The sequence below is a fragment of the Sciurus vulgaris genome, assembly GCF_902686455.1.
Source record: "Sciurus vulgaris genome assembly, chromosome: 6".
Lineage (NCBI taxonomy): Eukaryota > Metazoa > Chordata > Mammalia > Rodentia > Sciuridae > Sciurus > Sciurus vulgaris.
The window spans coordinates 34,349,936-34,362,611 of record NC_136466.1 but is presented as its reverse complement, the minus strand read 5'-3'; the positions used below and the strand labels follow the sequence as shown (position 1 = coordinate 34,362,611).

The following is a 12,676-nucleotide window of genomic DNA, read 5'->3' as shown; positions in this document are numbered from 1 at the left end:
ATCCCCAGCACCACAAAAATAAATAAATAAATAAATAAAAATATTTAGAACAAAAACAAATGCTATTGCTGTTGTCTATGAGAAAGACCCTTAATGCCTGTGAATTTTAATTCAGGAATGAAGAAAAAACTGTGCACTACAGTTGGTTACATGAAGTCTGGAATTTTGGCGCTTCAAGTTTCGGTGGAAGCATCTCTGTCAGGGCCTGGTATGAATCCAAGTTCCTTGAAAGTTTCTGGGAAATGAAGTCCCATCCAGATCTACTATTCTTGGAAGGGAGGAACTGAACTCAGGACAAGTGGGGTCTTTGATATATTTGATGGAAAAGAATTTCAGCACGTCAGGAGAGACACAGGGATTTATTTAGGAAAGCAAAGAATACATTGAAGGGAGAATGTGGGCCATCTGGAGAGTGAGAGATGCATTTTAGGGGTTCCTGGATCATCTTTTAAAGGAAACAGTGAGGACTGGGTATGGGAAGATATGTAAAAATGACATTAGTTTGGTGATCACAAGATGGTTTATGGTGGTTTGGTCATGCTTAGGATCCTTGGGATGATGTGGTCTTCATTATCTGATCAAGAGATAATGTTGGAAAGTTCCCTAAATTATAGATTTCTTAAAATGCCCTATTTGTATGTACTTAACCGATCTGTTGGTGAGTTAATTAATGGTGTTTAAGGTAATTGTCATAAATGAATGATTTTATGGTAACTCTAAGATTAAAAGATTTCTCAGATATTCGAGATTGACAGACTGGCTTGGGGAATGACAGGCCTGGAAAAGTATGTGGAAACTCAGATTAAATTTATATTTTCTTGTCCTTCCTTTATGTCAAATTTCTACCTGTTTTAAAATTTCTTCTATTCTACCTTGGTCCTGGGTTAAGGAGGCTGGGCCTGGCTCAGGGTGGGAAACTGAGGATGGACAGAACTGAGTGGGGGATCTGTGACCCACATGAAGCAAGAAAGTAGGACCATAGGAGCTGGAGCAGGGTTGAGGAGCCTGGGTCAGGGAGGCATCCCTGCGAGAGTGATCTATACAAAGAATGCTGGCAAGAGAGGCTCGATTGCCTCACCTCCTGGCCTGGATGTCGGCCTGAGATCCATCGAGACCATGGATGAGAAGCTCTCACAAAACTTGGAGCGATAGGCACCTTCAGGAGGGTCAGCACAGGATTCTAAGTCCCTTCTCCATAGCCCTTAAAAGGATGACCTGGGAGCCCCCCAAATGCCAGAAGAAGACGATGAATGGAACTCTGGGGTTCCCTACAAAAGCTTAGGTGAATTCAGTGCCGTCAACATCTATAGGCATTCAAGGTGGGTCACCACCTTGCACCCTGAGGCCTGGGATGCCAGGAGAGGGAGTAAAAGGCAGTATCCTCAACCACCTCCTCTCAGGAGTGCCTTGATGGTTCCTTAGCTGATCCTAATACAGTGTTTCTCATCAGTGTGATTCTACAATCCAGGAAACAATCCAAAATTCAGCAATGTCTGGAGCTGTTTTTTGTTTGTTTGTTATTGTGCTGGATTTTTTTTTCTTCTTGATCGAAGGGAAGCTACTGCCACCTAGTGGCTAGATGCTGGAGGTGCTGCTAAAGCTGATAAGACAGCCCTCCACATCAAGGAATTATCTGGACCAAATGCTGACTTGGAGAAACCCTGACCTCAAGGGAGGGACTTGAGTGAACCCATCCCTGAGCTGGGGTGAGAATTCTCTGACCATCCCCTGCTGATATCTCTGGACATCACCTGCTGATATGTTCGCTTTGCAGAAAAACAGATGACTTGATATGGAACCTGCCTGCTGAGTGTATTTCCTGCCACTCCGACATTTGACATGGCTCTGTTGGAGTAGAGGATTTGACACTTGACATGGTCTTTTGGAATAGAGGACTCAACACTTGACACGGTTCTGTTGATCATCCTCCCTCGTGGGGGTCATAGGTGTGGCATGTCTCCATGTGTAGTTGCTTTTTAATATTAATAATATATCATTAGAAACTTATTGGAAAAACATTGGGAAGATTTTACTGTATTGGGACACAAAATAGTGCACAATAAAAATTTAGCAGTAATACATAGATAAAATACATAAAAATAAACAATTGTAGCTGTGTTGGAGTTTAAAGGAGCCTGTTATTGCTTTAGTATAATAATAGACGGATAAAGAGGCATTCCTCTGATCTTGGATGCAGTGTTTAGCCTTTGTTGCTTTTCTAGTTTTAATAGTTGATTCTAGAGATACTTTACATAATAAAAACATTTAGGTTAGTTATACATATAATTTGTGCTTTTCTATGTTTAGTCTAATTCTTTGAGAATCAGAATAAGATTGTAGTCTGCCATTATATGAAATTAGAATGGACTAAATATTAACTGTAAGTTACTTTAATAATAGTAAAAACTATTCACTGTTAAACACTGGAGTTCATGGTGGGGGTGGTTTCTCAGAAAATCTAGTGATGTGTTTGTTCTGAAGATTGAAGGCTGCCAGATCATGGTGCCCTCAGTTTAGCTGGGAGACAAGTTTGTTTCAGTTTAGCTGGGAGACAAGGTTGTTTTAATCTAGCTGGGAAATAAGATTGTTTGGGTCTGGACTGTCATACAGAGAGAATGTGTACTTTGAGAAGAAGCATAGATTGTATACTCTTGAAGGTTTTTCTTGTTTTAAACTAACCAAAAATGATATGATCATTACTAAAGAAAAATATCTATAAAAAACTGGCAGAAAAAATAAAGACAGATTCAGCCTCAGAACGTCTGGTGTCTCTGTGTGCTGTTTCTCCACTGCACTGATGCCTCCCATCCACCTAGTACCCCTGACCCTGCTAGGGCTGGACCCCGGCACCTGCCCAGTTTTGGAGGGGACTGTGGTTTCCCTCCTGCTTCTTGTCTGTACTTGCTCCCCAACTGTAGGGGCTGAAGACCATGAGTCTTTGCTCTGGGACACATCCAGAGTGTGCTTGATTCCTTGTCTACGTGAAATGAAAGGCAGGGATTCAAGCAGAAGTCCTGTGACCACTTAGCTCATTCCTCCTCACGTCTCCTGCACCCCTCTGATGCTTCCTTCTCACTCTCCTGGCTCTCCCTGCCAGTTCCTAGCCAGGACCATGCATTTCCCCCCCGAGAGCCTGCTGTGTGCCCTTTCACTGAAGAAGTACACTGAGGACACCCAGGCACCAGGATGAATTATTATTTTTTTTATTCAATTTTTTAAAATTTTGATTCATCGTACACAAATGGGGTACAACTCTCATTTCTCCGGTTGTACACAAAGTAGAGTCACACTGTTTGTGTAATCATACATGTACATAGGGTAATGATGTTTGTCTCATTCTATTATCTTTCCTTCCCCCTCCCCCTCCCCACCCCTCATTTTCCTCTATACAATCCATGCTTCCTCCATTCTTGACCCGCCAACCCCAGGATGAATTCTTTGTAGTCATCTCCACACTGGTTTCCTGTGTCTCTTTTGTCAGTCTTCACTCCTCAGCAACACCAGAGTGCTTGGTCCCCACCAACTCTGAAACAGGTCCAAAACCATCATGCAGATTTTTTACCTTGGCCTCAAGTCCACTTGAGAGAAAACATCATAGTTCCAAATTCTATTGACTTGTTTTCCTATTCAGAAGTCCATTAAATGTCCTGTTATCTAAATAAATGTTGAAACTAAATAAATAAACTAAATAACTAATTAAATAAATAAATGTTGAAACTAAATGTCTGTTGCTTATTTCCACCCTTTATCTGAGGTTAATAGTCATTATAAAACGAAAGGGAAATAATCTCTTGGGTTTCTTGGCTCTGAGCATATTTCCCTAACTCGGATTTGGATATTCACTCTTGTTTCTATGAGGGGTCTGATGCTGGGAGTCAGGTAACACTGAGCTGTAATTCTGCCCCATCCTTTCCTCTTTTCATTACTGTTGAATCTCAGCCACCTAATTTATTGTGAGCCTTTATTTTGTCATGTTGACATTGGTGCTAAAGATACAAACATAGGAGGGACACGAATGCTGAATCCCATGTCTCATTTTCCACGTCTCCTGGAAGGAGAAGATTAATGTGAATATACATCTCCATTCTTAATTTCCCCCACACAAGCACAAGCAAATTACACCTCCTTCAGTGAATTCTACAATGACAACTACATCCTTATATTTATGTAAGTTATATATTTATCTCTGGATGCCTGCCCATCTAGACTGCACACTGAGGGTAGAATCTGTGTCCACAGTCTTCATTCCAGTGTCTAGCATAATGCGTGGTGCCGGGGGAACAATGCTGATGACCTTTGAATTTGGTCCTGTATATGGTGATTCATTAGGTCAATGTTATCATGCAGAAACATAGGGACATCTAAATGATATCCGATGCCCCCAGTGCTCGGAATCCAATTTAGCAACAAGTGATTTGTTACAATGAATGTACTGGTGAAAAACCGCATATAGACCATGCAAATGAATAAAATTGTAAGATTGGGATGAGTGGAGAAACAGTGGTGAAGAGGAAGTCTCTCTCATTGAATGAGGAACACATGGGATAGACAGCTAAATGGCAGATACCATTCTTAAGGTCATGAGAAATAAAGTTGCAATTAAATCACAAAAATAGTCTGAGTAATTTTTTTTTTTTTACTGCAATCCTGTTTTCCTTTTTTCAATTGGGACACTAAACAGTACTGTCCCCAGAGTGTAATGAGTTAAAACAAGTAGCATGCTTAAGAAAGTCCTTGGCACAGAATACACGTCTAATAAATGTTTGCTATGCTCATTATCTTTTATTGTATCCCCACTGCCTCTCTCTCTCCATATATATTTATTGGTACAGGGGAGTGAACCAGGATTACTTAACCACTGAGTTACATCCCTGACACTTTCTATATTTTATTTTGAGGTAGGGTCTTGCTAAGTTGCTTAGGGCCTCACTAAATTGCTGAGTCTGGCTTTGAACTTGTGATCCTTCTGCCTCAGCCTCCTGAACTGCTGGGAATATTGTTTTTACCGAAAATATGTATCAGGCAGCAAATGAAAGAAAAGTGTTTCTGCAGTGATTGGAGAAATGCTGCTCATTAGGGATAGGAGTCCTCTTCCTCTCTAGTCACAGCTTGGAAGAATTAAAGTGCAAAACTGACCCTATTCTCTTGGCTTCATTCAGTTTTCCTTTTTCATTTTTTTTTTTTCATTCAGTTTGTGCCTTTTCTAGTTTCTGGATACCAGAAAAAAAAAAAAAAAAAAAAACATGTTCTAACCAGTACATGTATATAGAGGACTTCGTGGTGGAAAAGGTTTGTGTCCTCATAAATAATGAGCTATACTAGCACAGAAGCCAGGAAGTGCCTCTGCCTGATTTACTTTGTAGCAATTCTTGTGGACCTTTCAGGGAGAACAGTGTTCTTTGTTCTTTGCTCTCTTCTGTGTCTGGTGTTTAATCTTCTCCCCTTTTCCAGGAAAGGCAACAAGAACTCAAAGGAAAAACCAAGATACTCAAGATCACGCAGTAAGTGACAGTGCTGGGACTTAGACTCATTTCTCTTCATCAAACATCTTAGTCCTGTCTCTGGTTGTTTTCTTTCTGTGCCTCCGTGGGTAGCATCCACACATGCTGCAACAAAAATCCAGCATTTCCTTTCCATAGGTTTTACTATGGTATATATAGTTTGAAATATGAAACATTCTTACAGAAAAAAGCATATACAATTTCCCCCAGAAACATTTTCCATACAAACCTGTAGATCGATCTCTACTCCATTAAATGATTGCAAAGTTTACCATTTCATGAGTTTTCACTTATTTTTCTGCTATTTTAATCCTATTCACATCCTTGCATTTACCTATGAATCTTAATTTTTCAGTTAGTTCACTGATTGCTCCCAGTGAACTTTGTAATAGGCTTGTAATTTTGTCTTTAAGTGTATGTCTTCTTCATTTTCTGTTTCTTCACCATCCATTTTATTTTCCATTATTTATATATTTCTAATTATGAGTAACATAAAATGGATCTTTCTGTCCTAAGAACTAATCAGTCTTCATGGATGACCCAGGAGAACTGCCATGGAGCAATTGGAAGAGGAAAATATCCAGGAAAAGGGAAGGGGGAAAGCAGGTCTCTAAGCTTCAGCTGAGACTCCACCCAAGACTGTGACCTCTGCAGCTGCAGAGAAGGTATGGGGATCCTGCCCTTCATGTCTTGGGCTACTTCTAGCACTGTGATGTTCACTGCCTGAAGTGGGGAATACACTACACTAAGGTAAAAGAGAAAGAAAACATTTATTCTTGAAGACTCATTCAACCAATCTGTGATACATAAAAGAGAGCACACACTGGAGGGATCGCAAAGACAGAGGCACATCTCCTGCTTGTACAGAGCCAGGCAATTATATTCATAGCATACTCGAGATCAATAATAACTCATCCTCAAGTAAGAGACATCACAACACCACTTTTACTTTACATTCCTTTAAAATAAAGTTTATTTTAAGTTCACTTTAAATTCTCCTGCTAAATGGTATAACCATTTGTTTGCTAATTACTTTTACCAAAGGAAAAATATGCCTCCTGTTTTATGACAGGAGGTAAGTTTGTAACTTAAAGCCAGGTGCTGGCTGAAGTTGGCTCCTGCCCTCCATGGACACAAGGACACTATCTCTCTTGATGATTCCATCTCAGAGAGATGACTTCCAGGTCCTTGAGAAGTCATCCCTGGGTTGGAAAGTTGGCAAAAGACTCATTTACCTTAGCAATTTACATACATCTCAAAGGGAAAAAGAATTTGCAATCACAAGCTATTATGGTTTTTGATACTTGGGGGATTGAACCCAAGGCCTTATGTATGCTAGGCAAGTATTTACCACTGAGCTACATTCCTAGTCCTTTTTATTTTGTATTTTGAGATAGAGTTTCATTAAATTGCCCAGGTTGGCCTTGAACTTATGTTCTTTCTGCTTCTCAAGTAGCTGGGATTACAGATGTGTGTCACCATGCCCAGCACAAATTATCTTTTTAAAATGCTCTGAAGGAAAAACGAGGGAGTTTTTTCCATTTTCATACCAGAGAAAATTAACTGACGCTTCATTTAAAATTTTTTTCATTTGTTCTAATTAGTTGTACATGACAGTAGAAAGCATTTATACATTTTGATAAATCGTGCATAAATGGAATGTAATTTCTCATTTTTCTGATTGTACATATTGTAGGATCACGTTAGTCATGCAGTCGTATATGTACATGAGGTAATAATGTCTGTTTAATTCTACTATTCTTCCTACCCCCATAACCTTCCCCTCCCTTCACTCCCCTCTACCTAATATGAAGTAACTCTATTCTTCCCTAGCTCCCCACCCCTATTGTGAATTAGCATCCACATATCAGAGAAAACATTTGGTAGCTGGTTTTTTGGGTTTGGCTTATTTCGCTTAGCATAATATTCTTCAAATCCATCCATAATTTCATTCTTCTTTAAAGCTGAATAATATTCCATCACATATATATATATATCTCATATCATATATGATTTATATATATCTCACATTTTCTTTATCCATTCATCTGTTGAAGGGCACCTAGGTTGGTTCTATAGTTTAGTTATTGTGAGTCGAGCTGTTATAAATACTGATGTGGCTGCATCACTGTAGTATGATGATTTTAAGTCCTTTGGGTATACAATGGAGGAGTGGGATAACTGGGTCAAATGGTGGTTCCATTGTAAGTTTCCTGAGGAATCTCCATACTGCTTTACATAATGGTTGCGCCAATCTGCATTCCCACCAGTAATGTATGAGTGTACCTTTTCCCCCACATCCTCAACAACATTTATTGTTGTTTGTATCCTTGATAATTGCCATTCTGATTGGAGTGAAATGAAATCTTAGAGTACTTTTGATTTGCATTTCTCTAATTGCTAGAGATGTTGAACATATTGTCATATATTTGTTGATCAATTATATTTCTTCTTCTGTGAAGTGACTGTTCAGTTCCTTAGTCCATTTGATTGGGTTATTTGTTTTTTTGGTGTTAAGTTTTTTAAGTTCTTTATATATCCTAGAGATTAGTGCTTTATCTGGGGTGCATGTGGTAAAGATTTTCTCCCATTCTGTAGGCTCTCTCTTTACATTATTGATTATTTCTTTGGCTGAGAAGAAGTTTTTTAGTTTGAATCCATCCCATTTATTGATTCTTGATTTAACTTTTTGCATTTTAGGGGTCTTGTCAAGGAAGTCAGATCCTAGGCCAACATGGTGAAGATTTGGGCCTAATTTTTCTTCTAGTAGTTGCAGGTTCTCTGGTCCAGCGCCTGAGTCTTTGATTCACTTTGAATTGAGTTTTGTGCAGGGTGAGAGATAAAGATTTAATTTTTGATTTGTGTCTGTCCTTACACATAAGCATTGTTCCATGTTTCCTCTGCTCTGCTTTCCAATCTTACCCCCTAGTTCAGTCACTCCTCCCTCTCTAGTACTTAGTTTTATGATATCCAGTTGCCCTTGCCCCCTCAAATTCTTAACAGTTTCCTTAACTCAGGGGACCTCCACACTTACCTGGATCCCTCCTCCCTGCCTGCCTCTTCCAAGTTCTGCAGACTCTGAACTAGGGCTTCCATGTGGTCCCCTCCCTGGGTTCCTGCCTCCAGGTCACTGTCTTGTGCTCCTTTTGGATAATTCCTGGTGTCTGAAACATTTAGTTCATGCAGTTTATCTGGATTTTTACTTGTTGGATGCTGGAGGGAGTCTGGTTCTTGTTATCCCATCATAGGCAGAAGTCAAAGTTCTGAATTCACTTTGAAATAAATTCTTGGTTACTCATATGGGACTGAGCTTGATTCTCTATTACTTCATAATGACATACACATTACAGCTTAGTTTACAGCAGTAAGAATGTTAGATGGTTATTTTGAATACTGTAATTTTCCAGATTGAACAGATCCACACATGAGGTATTAATAAATGTCTTTCTTTTTTAAAATCTAGATGACACGTGACTGAAATTATTAGAAATCCTAAGGCAGTGAAAGAAGAAAAAGTAGCTCAGGGACAAGAGAAATCTTTAGGCAACAAGGTACTAACAACCTCTTTTCTTTTTTACGCAACTGATGAATGATGGATCTGCAAGTGGAGAAGATGACCTTCACAATGTTTACGATCCTGCCTGGAAGGGTGGTGAAGAAACAGCCCAGAGGATTTATGAGCCCAGTGACAATCAAGAGAAAAACCTTTATAGAGATGAACTAAGAGCAAGAATAAGATTTGTTTTTCTGCGGTGGAGATCATAGGCTGAGAAAGACCATTTCAGCTCAGTTTGAGGAGAATCTCTTTGGTTTGGATAAGTTTTTAGAAGCAACCAAATAGCATGGTGGCTTGAAGAGATCCTCACACAGCAGCTGTCACAAAGAATGTGGGCATGAAAACAAAAAGAGGAGGAAGGAATAGGCACATATCTCTTCAAAGTGAATGGACAATTATTTTCAACCCCAAGCACACATATCACAGGGGAAATGGCATTGCAAATAACCAACATAAAAACCATATTTGGTTGCCAGATATAGAATTACTTTTTTTTTTTTTTTTTTTTTTGTGGTGCTGGGGATTGAACCCTGGACCTTTGTATGCAATTCAAGCACTCTACCAACTGAGCTACATCCCCAGCCTAGCATTACTTTTTATTGAGGGAGAAAGGAGGCATAGTAAGTTCTACTTTCAACAATTTGGTGTTTTTAAAGAGTAAGTTGCCTTTGTGCTTCTCCAAGTTTTTGGCATTTCTAGAACATACTGCCCCACGTACGAAATGAAGACCACTTCCTTTTGTGTACGCTTATAACTTGGGATTATAGCCTCTAAAAACAACTGCTTAAGAGTTAAAGTTACCTTAACCATGACAAGAAGGAGTATGTTCACATATCAGAACTGTCCTGGCAAATGAATTTTGTCCCTATGGGGCTCTGTTTTTATTTGGTGTAGGGAAATTAAGCTCGTACAATGGTTTCAAATAAAAGCACTCACACACACACAAAAAGATGTTACTGTCATCCATGGGAAAGACTATTAAAGGCTTTGGCACTTCCTATTTGACTGGAAATTCTGTGAGGTAGAAAAAAAATTCAGAAATCATGGGTATGCATTTGTAGAGACTTAAAAACTTTTTTACCTTGCAGCTGGGGCTACAGGGTGAGAAGGATATCAATTGTTGCCAAGGACAACACCTTCAATAACCATTCACTAGGCCCTACCTCTTAAAGGTCCTGCTCCTTCTTAACAAGAACACATTGAGGGCCAAGCTTCTAATACACGAAATCTTGAGGGATAAACTCAGACCATATCCAAACTATAGCAGAAGCTTGCTGTCTGTGGGTTCAGCAGCAGTAGATTCTAGCTGAACCCCTCTCCTCAGCCTCCTGAGAGTCAAGTGTATTGTCCTATTGGTTGCATAAACAGAAGCATGTGGTAGCCATTGTCTGATATGAGAGGAATGGGGAGGGCAGACATGAGGGGGAAAGGGCCGAAGAACATGTTAGATCAGTTTTTGCCCTGCTGTCTCCCCCACCACACCTCTGTGGTACTGAAGATTGAACCCAGAGTCCCTCTACCACTGAGTTACATCCCCAGTTGTTATTTTGAGAGTCTCCCTAGGTTGTTCAGGTTGGCCTCAAACTTGTGATCCTCCTATCTTAGCCTCCAAGCAGCTTGGATTAAGATGTGTGCCACTGTGCCTGACTTGCCATGCTGACTTTGAAGTTGTACCCTGGTAAAAAAAATCCTTGTAGTTGCACATTAACCTCTTTTTAAGTTTTCCCAATGATAAGCATACATTGAAAAGTTTTATAATACTTGAAACCTTGCTCTCAGTCATTACTGCCTTACTCCCTAGGCCTCTCTGATCTTGTTTAATTTCTTTACAACTACCTGACTCCTCCACTAAGGTCTTTTTCCCATGCTGTCTTCAAGGTTGACTGAAGTCTAACCTTGGCTACCATCCCCTTCCCTGATCTTGCAATCTTTAATGAATTCCTGAGATATTCTCTGTGCTGTGATTGTTTTCTTTACTTTTTTCATTGTTTTTGGTGTTTGGTTACTTGAACATATGATCTTTTTTCTCTCAGTGCAAACTAGATGTTCAGCGAACTGCTAACGCAGGAAGCAGCATCTTGGCTTGCTGCAGTTCTACTTAATGAAGAGGGAAGTGTTGCCCAGCTCCTTTCCTGGGAGACGGTAGGAGGCCCTCAGATTCCCCCCAGGATCTTCAGTGGTTGGGATCCCTCCCTCTTGTTCTTGGACCAGAAAGGAGAACTTAGCATCTGCAATAAGCACCATGGCACAGGAGGACAGGAAATCGGGCCCCTCTCTTATTCAGACACTCCTGGGTCAGTCTAAGTCTGACTGGGGACGCTTGGTCTCCACAGTCTTCTCTTCATAGTGAGTCCCTGAATTGCTCCTCAAGTCACAGATTTCTGATCTCAGATGAGGAGAGTAGCACTTCTACAGAACATTTCCTTTAATCCTCACAGCACCTTTTAAAAATTGATGCCATGCTCTTTACAGCTTATTGGTGAAGAAAATGGAGGATTAGTGAAGTGAGGACTTTTACTTAAGTTCAGTTGAGAGGCCAAGCTGGTAAGCCTGCCCTGCTCATCTCACCCTACGTAAGCCTTCTTCAGTGTGTGCCCATATGCCTAGTTGTGTGAGTGGAGCACAAGGTGGAAGATGTCCAGCAGGGCTGGGTTTAGGGCTAGCTTATTCAGTCCCAGATTTCTCCCACAAGGGGGCAGCACTGATGACCAGTCCCCTACAGCTGGCATGGGGAGTTTCCTTCCCCACCATGTCCTGTCTTTAGGGTCCTCACATCATTGATGACTTAAACCTATGTGAGCTAGAGGAGGCAGTAATGTAGCTCTAGTTCCAACTGCTTCACCTGTTGAGGAAAATTCTGACCTGTCAGAAGCCCTGCTAATAGCTCCACAGCCCCATGATTGTTTCTCTGTTCCATTAGGCTAACAAAGATTTAAAAGAGAAACTCAATATACTTCTAAATAATCCCTAGGTTAAAGAGGAAGTCCTGAAGTATAAAAATGCATAGAACTAAATAAAAATTAAAATTCAACAAAGTCCATACATGGGGTGTAAATAAACTGGCGAGAGAGAAATGGACGACCTGAAATGCTTATATTAAAAGAGAGCTATGGCAAATTAGTTCTCTAAGTTCTACCTAAAAAATTAGAAAAATAAGAACAAAATAAACCCCAAAGCAAGCAAAGGAAAGAAATAGTAAAGAGCAAAAATCAATGAAGTCAAACATAGAAAATTAAAGAAAACCATTGGAACAAAGCTGGTTGTCTAAAAAATTAGCAAAATTGACAAATTTGTAGAATGACTAGCAAAAACAAAAAAAGTAAAAAACAGAAGTCACTGACATCAGAAAAGAAATAAGAGATACCAATAGTGACCCTTTAGCAATTTAGAAAGATAACAAGAAAGTATATACCATAACCAGCTTCACACTCATAGATCAGCAGCTTAGAAGAAATGGATGGTTCCTTAAAACCCTCAAACTCCCAAAGCTTAATCAGGATTCAATAGGTAATATGAATAGTCTATAACAAGGTAAAAATTGAATTTGTAATTTAAAAAGCTTCTGAAAAAGAAATTCTGAGGCCAGATAGTTTTACTGGAGAGTTATAACAAGTGCTTA

General features: G+C 39.8%; 1 protein-coding gene and 1 pseudogene across 2 annotated transcripts in view; one reads left to right on the top strand and one right to left on the bottom strand.

Moving 5' to 3' along the window:
• LOC306663696 (platelet-activating factor acetylhydrolase IB subunit alpha-like) overlaps positions 1-12,676 on the top strand; it is a 428,586-nt pseudogene that overhangs the window by 64,008 nt on the left and 351,902 nt on the right. The gene's annotated exons all lie outside the window — the stretch shown is intronic.
• ZNF879 (zinc finger protein 879) overlaps positions 1-12,676 on the bottom strand; it is a 261,034-nt gene that overhangs the window by 184,761 nt on the left and 63,597 nt on the right. The gene's annotated exons all lie outside the window — the stretch shown is intronic.